Below are 15,530 nucleotides of genomic sequence, written 5' to 3' on the forward strand. Positions count from 1 at the left end.
TTCCATTTGCAAAGCACCGCAGCGCAACACACAATATCTGCTGGATGTGAGAGCATGACTGCGGCTGGTAATGTAAATGTAAGGCCGGATTCGGTTGTTTATGTAGATTATGGACTTGAAATGATTACGAAACGGTACCGCTCAAACCGATAATTGTCCAGAAATGCGAGAACATTTATGCTCGGTCTGATAACAATCTACCGACGAATATTTAATTATCTGTGCAGTAATGCTGCTCCTTTATCCACTGGATCATTAATAAAAGCTGTTCTACGCCAAAACTCGCTCGCTTACTGACTGAATGAATGAGGAAATGAAACAGCGTGTGTGGCTGAAAGTGGGCGGAGACGGAGAGAAACTCGAGGTTTTCTCAGATAAACCTGCTGCCGACCAGGTTAGAGTCATAGAGTCTGTTACTGCGGTAACTGACCGAGAGTTTAAGTTACCCCTCTTTGTGAAACAGGCTAGAGTTACCCCTCTGTCTCAGGGTTAAGTTACCTCGCTTCGTGAAACGGAAAACTGAGTTTCCCTCATTTCAGGGTTAAGAAACTCAGAGTTTTCAGTGAACCTGCTTCGTGAAACAGGCCCCTTGTCTACAAAGCACTGAATGGTCTTGGATCAAAATACATCCTGGACTTATAATCTCCTTCTGAAGCATCCAGAGCCCTCAGCTCATCAGGGACAGGTTTACTGTGTGTTCCCAGAATCAGAACCAAGCTATGATGCTCCTCACCTGTGGAACAAACTTCCTGAACACCTGAGGTCTGCTCAAACTGTCCGCTCTTTCAAATCAAGCCTGAAAACCATGTTGTTAAGTGCAGCTTTCTCTTTGATGCTCAATCGACTTTCTTGTCTTTTAATGCATATTTATGCAAAATATTTTATCTTAATGTTTAATTTTATGTTTTATTTCTATAATTTTAATGTATGTCTACTTTAAAATAATTTTTCTGAATGTATTTCTTTACCATTTTAAAGCACCTTGAATGGACTTATATATGACTTGTGCTATACAAATAAACTTGCCTTGCCTTAAATCTGTGCTTCTGTAAGACAACACCCTCAGCGACAGAAGAAACCTCAAACCAGACCAGATTTGCCAACTTTTGGACCTCTGCCTGAACACCACCTATTTCCAGTACAGAGGGAGTTTCTATAGGCAGAAACACGGATGTGCCATGGGCTCACCAGTGTCTCCTATTGTGGCCAATCTATACATGTAAGAAGTGGAACAGAGGGCCCTGACCTCGTTCAACGGAGAAACACCGAGCCACTGGTTCCGATACATGGACAACACATGGGTCAAGATCAGAATTCATGAGGTGCAAACTTTCACTGAACACATCAACTCTGTGGACAGCAACATCAAGTTCACCAGAGAGGATATACAGGACAACATTTTTCCCTTTTTGGATTGTGAGGTCCACATAGAAGAAGACAGAAGTCTGAGTGTTGGGATATACAGGAAACCAACACACACGGACCAGTACCTGCTTTTTGACTCTCACCATCCACTGGAACACAAGCTAGGAGTCATCAGGACCCTGCAACACAGGGCTGACAAGTTACCCACCAGTACCCAAGGCCAGGAAAAAGAACACAAACACCTGAAATGGGGTACTGAAAACTTGTGGATACCCTGACTGGACCTTTGTGAAGGCTCACACAAGATCCAGAAAGGAGAACAACCCAGTGAAGACGGAAGAGAAGGAGAGCAGGCACAACAATATAGTGATCCCATATGTGTCTGGTGTGTCTGAAAAACTGAGGAGGATTTTCAACAAACACCAGATCCCTGTCTTTTTTAAGCCAAATAACACTCTCAGGCAAAGACTGGTCCACCCAAAAGACCCCACACCTCACAGCCAGAAGAGCAACCTGGTGTATGCAGTTAAATGCAGCGAGGAATGCTCAGATCTCTACATAGGGGAAACCAAACAGCCACTTAACAAGCGCATGGCTCAACACAGGAGAGCCAGTTCCTCAGGACAGGATTTGGCAGTCTTCCTTCACCTTAAGGAAGAAGGACACTCGTTTCAGGACACCAATGTTCAGATTCTGGACAGGGAGGACAGATGGTTTGAGAGAGGAGTGAAAGAAGCCATCCATGTCAAAGTAGAGAAGCCATCTCTGAACAGGGGGGGTGTCTGCGACATCATCTTTCACCAATTTACAATCAGGTCCTTTCAAAACTCTCCATAAGAACTACTCAGCAGACTCATGCTAATGACCACCATTAGCACACGAGGGCTCAGTGACATCTGTGCATTTCAACGACCCACCGATACTCACAACGACCATTGTTGAGTAGTCAGATGAGTTTTGGTATTGGTCGTTGGAATAATAGCCCTGGACACACCTTACAGAAGTTTAAAAGCTGAGGCAACACCAGCCACCACCAGAACTGAAGAAGCCTCTTGGATGAGAGGTGAAACGTCATCAAGGAACTTTCTTCAAGTCCAGTGGATTGATTTAAACAGCTTTGGATAACCATGACCTGGATGAATGAGAACCTACACAGACATCTTAGTGTTTAATAAAGACTTTGATCATCATGTTGAGAATTCTATGCAAGATGTGTAATTTCAGAAGAGGGGTATCAAAAGAAAAAAAAAGAAACAAAAGCTGTTCAAGCTCTGAAAAAAAAAACTGTCAGAGAGGTGAGATCTCAAGTTAGCTTCTTGGGCTACAGCAGGTCATTCATTGTGGTTTCTCAAGGACTGCTAAACCTCTCTAGGAGCTGCTGTCCTGCCCAAAGACTGAGAAGAACCAGATCAAGAAGAGTCAAGGCCATTAGTCACCCCAGTTGCCTCCTTCTCTGCCTTTGGAATGGGCAGCACTACATCAGCAGGTATTGGACAAGCTTGTTGACACACTGTAATATCCTCCAATAATGGCATATCCTGATCTTGAGAAGCCATTTTGCTACATGTTTGTGCATCTGCGAAAGGTCAGATTCAGAATATTTATTGTACCCTTAGGTAAATTCAGTTTACAGTGAGTGAGTTCTCTTGTATTGTAACACTCCCAAAACAACACAAGACAAGACAAAGTGACGACAATGCTACAGCTAAAAGAACAAAGATGGCCCCAAAGTAAAGCAAGATAAGTTAAAAACATCAGTAGAAAAAGGGCCTAAAAATATGTCAGACCAAGCCAAACGATAAAAAAGTGCCATCCATAAGATCAAGATGAGAGAAGCAATACAAGGAATAAATACATTAGTTCTATTTCAGTTTCTCTCATTTGTTGGTAGCACGGATTGCTGCTGGTATGAAGCTGTTTTTGTAGCATCTAGTTTTACAGACGGGTACCATGAACCTCCGACCTAATGGGGACAGCTGAAATTCACCATTAAGAGGGTAGGAGTCATCTCTTACAACAGAGTTAGCTATCCTCTGTAACTGTTTAGTATACAGGGATTCTGGGTAAAGCTGAGACTCTCCAATCAGCTTGCTGGACCATTTCACAATTTGGTTTTAACAGTTTTTGTTTTTTAAGGACACGTTTCCAAACCATGAAACAAGACAAAAAGATAAAACTGATTCAATAAAAGCACAATAAAACGATTTTAATAATAAAACACAAAAACACTCCAAATGGGAGGCTCAGGAATATACACAGAACGGGGAAAACTGAAACTGAAACTAAGGATAACGGCTCTCGGCCGCGGCGGGGACTAAACTAAAACTAACCTACGGGAGAGAGGTGACTCACATAGTATCCAGGGGGAATCGGGAGACGAGGTGGGGGGCAGAGCTGAGGGAGCCGGTGGCGGGGACGTGGTGAGGACTGAGGAGCAGGCAGACCAGGAATAGACGGAGGAGGGGTGCAGAGCAGACGAGGGATTCCGGGGTGAAGAGGGAAGACGGAGCCAGCAAGGTATTCCTCAGAGAAAACGGAGTCCAGACAGCAATGTACATATGACGGGGTGCAGCGTGTAATGATCCAGCGGAGAGTTATTGGCAGAGCCAGGCTTTAAACTGCGGCTGATTACTGATAGCACCCAGCTGCGCTCTTCTGCAGCCGCTTCTGATGAGCTGGAGCGCCAAACAGGAGAGGGAGGGGTCACGACAAAAACAGGCGCTGGCGCCCTTTTTTATACACAGCTTCGCAGTTTGCTTCAAAGTTCAGTTCGTTGTCGAGGATAGTTCCAAGATAATTGTATGTGTTGACACACTCCACTATCTGGCCTTTTAAAACTGTGGCCTCTCAATTGGGAGCCCTGTTTTTCCGAAAGTCAATAATTGTGTCTTTTGTTTTGGAAATGTTCATCTCGAGGAAAGATTTACCAATCCAGAAAATCTTGGAGCTCTCTTGTATCAAGAGGGAGCACTGAGAGTGATAGGATCCCATGCTCAGTGTTCTCGGAGTATGTTACACCTCTATCTGAAGAGAAAACAGAGGACCCAACAACCTTACTAAAGTTTACTGGCATAACCCTCAACACCATCTCTCTGTCAGTCTTCCTTGCCAAAAGAAAATCTCATAAGTCCCATAACAGAGTCTTCTCCTTAACATTGTCCTCTTGGTACCTCACTGCACGGAGTGTCAACTGCTCTCCCTTTCAGGTCATGTGAACTTTGCCATGCACATCTTTCCTTAAAACAGTTCTTTCATCTCTCACTTGCTGTTATTTGGTTGATCCATCCATCTCTACTAGATACTGCCATCCTTGACAACTCATTTAAAGCCAGAACATACCTGGAAACATACAGCCATGGCCATAAGTTTGGACACAGCATGACTTACTATGTCTGTTTTGATGTCTATTACAGAACATAACTAATATTTTTACAGCACCAGTCAACAAATCAACAAGGGATATCAATAAATTCCAACAATTGGAACAACTTTGTTCCCAAAACATATTAGAAGAAAATAACAAAAAAATGAAGTACTTTCACAACCGAATTTGGTAAGAATAACAAAATGACACCAAACTCTTTTGATGTTTTTTTAAAATATGAAACTTAATATAGTTCTCAGGAGTTGTGTACTGTATTGTAAGTGACAATTTTGTGGTATTTTCTAAGATTCACAAGCATCATGGTACTTGTGTCCAAACTTATGGCCATGGCTGTATCCGTTACATTCATCATTGATAACTCATCTAAAGTCAAAATGTACCTGGAAACACCTCTGTTGTGGAAAGGCAATAATGTCTTCTGCCAAGACCATCTATCTAACCAACACAGCACTCAGCTCTTCACATATGCCTCCTATTCTGACAGTCTGAGAGCATCTTTGGTTTTCAATGGTTCTCCGCGCTGTGGCCACACAGGATCTCGCAGTTCTGCCAATAAACATCTTCAACTATCTTCAGCAGTATTCGAAATCTACCCCATCATGATTGCAGGATTCTTGTAAAATGTAATCCTCATTCACTCTGACAACCTTGCTATCATTGACATTATTATTAAAAGTTGAAGCAACTTTCCTGCAATCATCCCCTTAATGCTCCACCTCACATTGCTATCAAATCAATTCAAATCAATTTTATTTATATAGTGCCAATCACAATTCAAAGTGTTCAAGGCCCTTTACACAACCCATTTGCCTGAATCCCAAGAGCAAGCCCTAAGGCGTTAGTGGCAAGAAAAATTCTCCTTTTTAACAGGAAGAAACCTTGAGCAGAACTCGACTCATATGGGGGGACCCTTCTGCCATTGGCTGGCTGGGTTTTTGATTATGAACTGCCATTTGAAGGACTTGTCACAGCATCTCAATCGGATTCTAGTCCAAACTTAGACTCAGCAACTCCCAAATCTTAATTTTAATCTTTTTAAGCCATTCAGATGGGGACCTGCTTGTTTGTTTTCAGTCTTTGTCATGCTGTATAACGCCATTGATGCTTGACGCCATGAACTAATTGGCAGATTTTCTCCAGGAGGATTTTCGGATAGAGAGCAGAATTCAAATATGTAAAACTTAGATATCTGTAGGGGCGCAAATACTTATACACCACCCTGTTTGTACAGAACTAGTCAAAAGTTTGGACAGAACCTTTTCATTCAATGGTTTTTATTGACACTATCAGCCAAAAGTTTTTCCAGTTTTTCATTTGAAATTTTGTATGTTAATGTCTCATTGTAGTCTGAAATGAAAACATAGAAAAAAAATAAACTGTCATGCAACTGGGCCGGTGAACCCAAGCAGCAGGCAGACAGACAGATAGATGAGTAAAATAAGGTTTATTAAAGAAAATGACAAAACACAACTATAGTGACAGGAACTAAGGCAGCGAGAAAAAACCAAATAAACTAGGGCTGTGATCCTTCAGGGCAAAAATATAACAAGGCTGAGGAGAAGTACTTATGAACAGAGGAACTAAAACAAAGGGGCAAACATAAATTGAGGTAATCCAAGGGTAGAGTCCAGGGGGGAAAATCCAAGAAGGGAAAAGGCAGAAAGGGTCCAAAAACATGTGTAGTCCAGGAGGGGAACAGAGGCAATGGCGGTGTGTCATGGCAAACAATGAACCGGCAAAGGCTGAAGGAAAATGGCAGAGCTTAAATAACAAGGGAAGGGACCAGGTGAATTGGATTGGGCTGATTGCCACAGCTGAGAGTGATGAAGTAATCAAGTGACAGAGCCAAGGGACAAGCGACAGGGAGAGAGACAGAAGAGGAAGACGACAGACAGAGGGAGACAAACACACAAACCAAAATACACACAGACGGTCAAAATTTGAGAAAAGGGAGGAAAAGTGGAAAACAAAAGCCCTGGACGGCGGCCGCGGCGTAGACGTCCTCGACCCGCACTGGAGCTGCTGCTGCGGAGTCGTCCTCGACCCGCGCTGGAGCTGCTGCTGCGGAGTCGTCCTCGACCCGCGCTGGAGCTGCTGCTGCGGAGTCGTCCTCGACCCGCGCTGGAGCTGCGGCGGCATAGGCTGAGGTGGTGGCGTCGAACCGCTCGGGAACAGAAGCTGAGGTGGCGGCGTCGACCCGCTCGGGAACAGAAGCTGAGGTGGCGGCGTCGACCCGCTCGGGAACCAAGGCTGCCGAGGCGGTGTCCACCCGCTCGGGAACCAAGGCTGCCGAGGCGGTGTCCACCCGCTCGGGAACGTAGGTATCCGAGGCGGTGTCCCCCCGCTCGGGGACGCCTGGGGCGGTGTCCTCGTCCCACTCGGAGTCGTCGTCCCACTCAGAGTCGTCGTCCCACTCAGAGGGCTGAAGCTCTGGTGGAGAAGGTGAACTGTCCAGGCTGGGGTGATAACCATCTATCCCCAGTGCTCTATCTAACAGAAAGTCACACAAGTCCCTAGAAGAAATAGTGACTGGAGGGGGCTGTGGATTCCTAGATCGAGAGGGCCGCTTCTCAGAACTGGGCTTGTATGCCAGTCTAGTTCCCTCAAAAGCAGATTTGTCAGTATCTCTGGCAGAGGGTTCAGGGGGGAAGCAATATATAGGATTTGGTGGTGGTGGTGTCTGTGACAGAGTTTTGGCTGATTGAAAACTCATGGTACCGGTCCAAATAGTACTCGGAGGGGTAATTGACTGAACGGTTCCCAGAGCGGATGAGTTATGAGAAGTGTGAATGGCAGAAATGGGCTTGGTCATGTATTTCAAAGGAGTGTTCATAAATTCCAAAATATGGTCTGGAAGGTGGCTCATTAGCCAGGGCATCCGAGAGGCCACCTGGCGACCCCGAGAAGCAAGATCCTCTAAAAGGCTTTGTCCATAGGCACTTTTCCACTCACTCCATAAATTAAACAAGGTGTCATAATATTCCAAATTCTCTTTGGAAGAAAAAAAAACGGCTAGGGATTCAGGGGAAGGAGGTGTGACTGTCTGTCGGCCTGCTGGGTTCAGTTCTGGCCGGTTCATTCTGTCACGCAACTGGGCCGGTGAACCCAAGCAGCAGGCAGACAGACAGATAGATGAGTAAAATAAGGTTTATTAAAGAAAATGACAAAACACAACTATAGTGACAAGAACTAACCAAATAAACTAGGGCTGTGATCCTTCAGGACAAAAATGTAACAAGGCTGAGGAGAAGTACTTACGAACAGAGGAACTAAAACAAAGGGGCAAACATAAATTGAGGTAATCCAAGGGTAGAGTCCAGGGGGGAAAATCCAAGAAGGGAAAAGGCAGAAAGGGTCCAAAAACATGTGTAGTCCAGGAGGGGAACAGAGGCAATGGCGGTGTGTCATGGCAAACAATGAACCGGCAAAGGCTGAAGGAAAATGGCAGAGCTTAAATAACAAGGGAAGGGACCAGGTGAATTGGATTGGGCTGATTGCCACAGCTGAGAGTGATGAAGTAATCAAGTGACAGAGCCAAGGGACAAGTGACAGGGAGAGAGACAGAAGAGGAAGACGACAGACAGAGGGAGACAAACACACAAACCAAAATACACACAGACGGTCAAAATTTGAGAAAAGGGAGGAAAGGTGGAAAACAAAAGCCAGACCATAACCATGACATAAACAAAATTTAAAAAAACATAAAAAAAATTCTATTTAAAAACCAAAACGTATTCTACATTTCTGACTCTTCAAAGTATCACCTTTGGCAGATATAACAGCTGAACACATTCATGGTGTTCTTTCCACAGTGGAAATCAAATATTCTTCAGAAAGTTCTTTTCAACTACAATTTTGGTACCAAGAAAACATCAAGATACAAATTACCAAGATTAAGACAGTAATTTGGTTCAACATCTTGAATATCCACATTAGGATAACACTGACTTGAACAATTTTAGCAATCTATTCACTTTTGTTTCATTGATACAAAACGTAAGAGGGGCACTACTTGTAAAGTGCAATGGAAATAACACTCAGGTAACAAATTTGTAACTGCTGAAAAATGATCAAACTACACCAGTAAAGATGCTCTAAAGAAATGAAGTCTTCACAAGTGGGTGATAAATTTCAGGGGTACCCTGCTATCATTTAGAACAAAGGGGCCACTCAGTGCTTTGGTGAGTGGTTTGGTATTCCTCACTTCCTGGCTTTCAGAGCCGGCAAATCTCAACTCAACCGAACAAATTTGACCCCCACACCAAACCCCAAAATGCAAATCATTGTGAATTACGAATACACACAACAAGAAATGTCAGGGCCTCCTCCTCCTCAGCCCCCACCTGACACCTCTCCTCCTACTCCCTCTCTCTCTCTTCCCCCCGCTCTCCCTGTCCCTCTCCCTCTGCTGCTGCTGAGCGGAGTGCCTCTCCATAACTGTCTCCGCTCAGCAATCAGCTCTCCACAGAATCCGGGCAGCTGCAAGTCGTCACCACTGATTACACACCCTGCCAGATCGTAAACTCTGCTCTCGCAGTCAATTTGCTGTCTCGCCTCTTGAATTCTTGCATTGTGTTCTTGCAAAATATACTAATCCTGTTCTCCTGTTTCCAGTCATTCTGTCAGTCCTGCTGTCTGGGTTCCGTCCCGTCCTGCCTGCCCTCCCTCGCCCCTTCTGGATCCCCTCTGCCTGCCGCAGGCGAAGAGACACCCAGTCAAACCGTCCTGATCCCCGGTACTCTTTACGCTCGCACCCCTGGAAACCAGGCCTCCTGTCCGCTTTCCACCGCCGGCTCCCTCGCCCCCGGAACCCTACCCAGCCGCTGGTCCCTGGCCCCACCACTCCTTCCCCATTCTGTTCTGCACCCATCCCTGATTCTCCCCTGAATCCCCTCGCCTCCCTCACTCCGAGTTTTGTTCTCCCCCCTGCACATTAAAACCTGTTTTTGAGTCCAGTTCCTGCTTCCGCTGTGTGCTCTCTGCCCGGGTTCTCTCCCCGATTTGTAACAAGAAATCTCATTTTTAACTTGAATAATTGACACCAAGACCTCTATGTTTTACCTGAATATCTTCAGCAATGTAAACATTTTTCCATGAACTGACAATGACAATTAACAATGAAAATGTTGACTTGTGTCCAAGAGTTTTACAGTCAGATGACAAGGGTGACCAAAATGGACATGTGAGCTGACACTTCAATGACAACCTGAGAATGGTTGAAAACAGAGTCATTCTCAAGTGGTTACAATGGGGAGGCAAAGTGGACAAGTCCATAGAATGTTCCAGTGTTAAACCCCATCATACTTCAGTTTGTCAGAAAGGAGTTTCTCCACAGCTGCATGTCATCCATGCATCATCTTAACACAGGGGAAAGTTCACTAAATGGAGTTGCTGTAAGTTGCCTTTGTGCAACTTTCAGAATTTTTCTGAAATGTTAGAACAACAGAATCTTTGATGAGGTCAGTGATTGTCCCTTGTTATGGACTGAGAGGGAAAAAACAAAATCAAAATAAAAGCAACTCCCAGAAGATCTGATGCGCTTAGGAGGTGTTCCCCTCTTATGCAAATAACTTAATTTTCAGCTACTGGATCTTTGTGTTTAGCTTGTGCCCATCCAGATTCATTATGATCTTCTGAAAAAACTCAAAGGTGTACTTCAGGTTGCCTGGAAAGCTTAGATCAAGGGCATAAATTAGCCCAAACAGCATAATGAAGCCCAGGATGACACTGACAATGTTGCTGAGAACTTTAATGCCTTTGATCACAATTCCCACTTTCACTGGCTCCTCCACCCCCTCTCTTCTGATTGTATAGATCCCCATGATTGTGTCTGCGATGTCCTTCTCTGCATCCTCAGTGGTGGAGACCTGCATGTCAACACAAACACAGAACAATGATGCTGAAAGAAAGACTGAATACTACAAATAGAATACTACATACTGAAATATAAATAAGTGTTCTTAGATTATTAACTGCACTGAAGAAAGACAGTCTTCATAAAGCATCAGTATTAAAATTAGAAACCAATTGCTACCAAATAACACTTTGGTGAAATTTCCTCATGGACATAATAGTGTACCATGTTTGCATGAGGGTGACACAGTTTTATGATACATGCATGGGAAACACAGAGTGATAAACTTACCAGATATTCCTTGAAGAACGAGTCTGGATCTTTATTGAGGTAGATGACAAGGCTTCGCAAGACGCACTCCCTCTTAATGTTGATGTTGTCACACTAACGCAAAGATAACAAAGACAGGATTTAGCCACATCTCGGTGCAACAGTGTCACGGGGGCAACAGGTTGCCTGGAGACTATACAAACAATAACAGTACATACAGTAGTTAGGCCCTTTTTTTCAAAAAAAGAAATGTAGACAAGAAACATTATAATAATACATTAATAGGGGTGTGTGTGTGTGTGTGTGGGGGGGGGGGGGGTTATGAATTTCTACTAACCAAATCACTGATCACCAGGACATCTTTGATCCTTTTCCCCTTCATTCCTCCTTTGCTCTTGAAGATCTTTATCAGCTTGTCTGAGAAGTGGTCTAGCTGTGACATGAATTTTGATTGCAGTGACTTAGTGGTGATCCACAAGAATTCTGCATTCACCTGGAAATAACGATTAAAAAAACAGAACACAGGAATTTGTTACTGTTTCTATTATTACTACCACGAAGGGATATGTGATTGTCCAATTACTCATCAAGTAGAATAGAAACAGTCAGCACTTGCAAACATACAGATTTACTTACTTCACTCATTTCAAACAAGGCAGGCCATCTGTCCTTAACCTCTGCTATCACTGGCCCCTGCTCTACAACCTCTAGTCGTCTATAGAAGGTTTTCTCCATTTTTGCTTTAATCACCACTGCGTTGTCATGCTTTTTCAATTCTGACAATAAAGCAATTCTCTCATTCTCCAAGCTTTCTGTGGTTTCACCTTTTGGGTGCAGAAGAATATAAAGAACGTCAGCCTTTCTTGGTTTCTTGATTTTGGCTGCAGCTTTGCCTCGGCCTTCTTGTTTATGCTTTAAGGAGTTCACATGGATTTCAGGATGTCAAAGACACCCAAGCTTTGTTCGATAGTTTTCCATTTTATACTTAAGTGATTGTTTCCATCCCCAGAATCCTGTTTTGGAACCCAGATGTCCCAAACAAGGATGTGTCTGCATCAAAGCTGCTGTCACTTCTTCACACTGATAGTCTTTTGGATATTTAGTGTATTTCATCAGTTCTTGGGCAAGGCAATCAAGAATGATTCCTTTCAGCTTTGGGCCAGGGTTAAAGTATGTTCCATTTGTGTCAAACTCTGTATTCTTTTGGTGGAGCTCAAATTCAGCCTTGTAGGTGAATTTAGGGACCACAAAAATCTTCGGCCAGGAGGACATTTTTAAAGGCCGAGTTTCTGGGGATGAATGCGGGGTTGATGTGTACAGTGTGTCATCACTGCAAGATGAGGCTACTGAGGAAGCAGAGACTTCAGGTTCTGGGCTAGTGGTGACAAAGATCTCAGCAGATGAGTCTACTGTTGTCAAAGTGATGTAGGTCTCGAGAGGTGACATGATTGGTGAGCAGATCACATTAAGTGTACTTTCATTTTCAATTTCAGACATGGAAGTCATGTTCATGAACTCCTTGAAGTTAGCATCCATGTGCTGCAACCTGAAGTCTTCTTTCAGCTGAAAAAAATACCTTCACTAATGCATGCAGTTCTTCCACTGTTTCTGGAATTTCAGAAACCAGGTGCAGATTTCTTGAGTAAGACGCATCACCAAAAATGACCAGGGGCCTCATTTATAAAGCTTGCGTACACACAAAACAGGGCTAGAAAGTGGCGTACGCCACTTTCTATGCAAAGGTTGTGATTTATAAAAACAAACTTGGCGTGAGAATGTGCGCACCGGTGCACCAACCTTGATTCTTGATGCTTCTTTACGCACAAAACAGGGCGTAAATCACAAACTTTGCGTAGAAAGTGGCGTACGCTGTGTTCGTTGTGATTTCTAAAAAAAACTTGGCGTGAGAATGTGCGCACCGGTGCGCCAACTTTGATGCTTGCTTAAGCACATTTTGGAGACAGAGGGAACGGCAGTGCCGGAGGATGAAGTGGCGAATTGAAACCAGATTGATCTCAAACCTTTATTGTTATCATATATTAGACTTGTAGAGCCTGATAATCATAAACCCTCATTGTTGTAGATGTTCATATAGTGCGCCATTCGGCTGACGACTGTATTTGCAGAACTATGTTCATATATTAACAGGAGCGGATTGAACGTTATTTCATTCGGTCGTTTGACCGAAGGACCGGTATCTGGGGCTGGTGCGGTGATCTTTATTAAATAATTTTGTTTACTGATCACCCGGCGCCTGTATGGCTCATCCATTTGTAGGGGTGGTCTCCGACGCAGTGGCTCGGGTTCGATTCCTGCCTGCGGCACTTTTATGCATGTCTTCCCCCTACTCTTCTCCCCATTTCCTGTCACTCTTCACTGCAACTATCACAGTAAAAAGGCAAAAAAAAGTAAAGAATTTTGTTTATTTATCCATATGCGGCCGAATGGGATGAGCGTCCAACCATTAATCAGCCCTGTACAGGCACGCAGGCACACATGCTTCACACCACAACTCCCGAGTGAAAATGAATTTCTCTATGTGAACCGAAAAAATGCACAATCAGTGTGCAAATTATTTATACATCGGACATGATCATAACAAATTTAGTGGCAGGGTGGCCTGGGTCAACACATGATTCATTCATCCTGACACACAGCAGTGAAGACTGCCGGCCGGCGCTGCGTGACATGCCGTGGATCAGCAGCTTATTTATATACAGATGCATTCATGAGTTACTTTGCATTGACCATTCATGGTAAAATGTGGGTGTGATGTGGGCGGAATGTGAGGTGGATCCACCTGTGCAATCTTCCAGCTGGTGTGTGATTTATCAAGAAATTGCATGCAGCTGTGCTTACGCAAAGTTTTATAAATCAGGGGCGAGGGGCATACGCCCTTTTCGTATTATCGGCGTACGCAAACTTTAGTATGGATCCTACGCAATGTTTTATAAATGAGGCCCCAGCAGAATAGCTGAATCTGCCATTATGAAACACCTTTAATCTAGGGCAGAAATAATATTAATTAATCGATTAATATTTGGAAATGGATTAGCAATCATTGCACAGCAACACTAAAGAAACATGTAATTAAAAAACTTGATTAAAATTATATTTTTAATGAAATATCAAAAGTGATTTGCATTATTTTGGATTCGAATCACAGAAACACGTTTCACACAGTAGAGATTTGTACACAAAAATAGACAATTTACACCAACTTGCCAATGTATTTGTTGTTACATCCAAATAAAACTAAAACTACATTTATTAAAAAAAAATAAAATTGAATGGCTATGTGAAGCAACCAATCTTATGTCAACAGCTAATGCAATATCCTTAACAGAGCACACAGGAGTGGCTCAAACCAAATTTGCACCAAAATATGATAATTACATTTATTAAACAAACAGCAGGAAATGTAGGCCTGCCTTTAATGTTGATGTGTTTTGCGTCTCCTTATGCAGCAACACTTTTATGCACACAAACTGTGTGCATAAAGTGGAATTAGCGGGTTTGTGTCAGTTAATAGTAAATAAATCTACAGTTAATCACTTACAATTAAATACGAGCAGATTCTCACAGCGGTCACCCAGAGACACAGAGCATAAAGGGGAAGCTAACAAATATATGTGTTCATACTGAGTTTAACTAAAATGTTCTCACTGATCACAAATAGGTATTGATGCTTCAGTGGGCTCCCTGACTAACTCCTTATTTATCTGTGACCGCTCAAAAGGACTCTGGTAAAGGCAAAACCTCCAGAAACGACTGAGAAGTTGCTAATATTATGTCTTCGGAGAGAGAACGCGGTGGCTAAAGCCTCAAATGTTTTCAGAAACACTTTTCCCTGAACGGTTTATGGAATAAAAGAGAACGTTTGTGGCCAAACCACCGCTTCTACAGGACTGGTGTCTGGTGAATGGAAAAACGGTTGACATGTGACCACCTACTGGCCCGCTAGTGCAATGGGAGCAACGCAGGTAAAATCGCCCCCGTGGGCACGTTGCTTAAGAGTATGTGTGTGTGTGTGTGTGTGTGTGTGTGTGTGTGGTGCCTACGTCAAAGTGCATGCATCAACATTTCCGTTCAAAGCCATTGTTCCGTTATCAACAGAAACAAACACGATATGCAACATATACAGTCCCGTCGAACTCCCACTACTGGCCTCCTGCATAGCCCACTGGTAACAATACTGAATCCCAAATAGTATTAACAGGAGGGGAAAGAAAGACGGTCCTAGTAACGTTAGCTTAGCACCAACTAGCTTAGCACCAACTAGCACTAGCCCGCTAATTGCGTCTTGTAAAATCCTCCACAGCTCATGCACATATTTTGCTTAACACTTTTCCCAGCGAACTACCCTGTTAACCACAAGAAAAGATGGAGAACCTACCAAACAATGGATTTCCTCCTGCATGCAGTCAGTGTGGTATTTCCCCCCAAATCTCCACTGCAGTCTCTGGATGTGCTGGAAGTTTGAAACACTCTGCGCAAATTGGAACAACAGCCGTAATCTCATGTGTGCGCAAAATACTGTCCGACAGCAAAACTCATTCATTTTGCGTTCACGATCACAAAAATCTAATTATGAATATATTTTGTTACACTGCCTGAATACAAATGTGTGTTTTATAAATATACATTTTTTCAATT

This window comes from Acanthochromis polyacanthus, chromosome 12 (genome assembly GCF_021347895.1).
Source record: "Acanthochromis polyacanthus isolate Apoly-LR-REF ecotype Palm Island chromosome 12, KAUST_Apoly_ChrSc, whole genome shotgun sequence".
NCBI classification, from domain to species: Eukaryota; Metazoa; Chordata; class Actinopteri; family Pomacentridae; genus Acanthochromis; species Acanthochromis polyacanthus.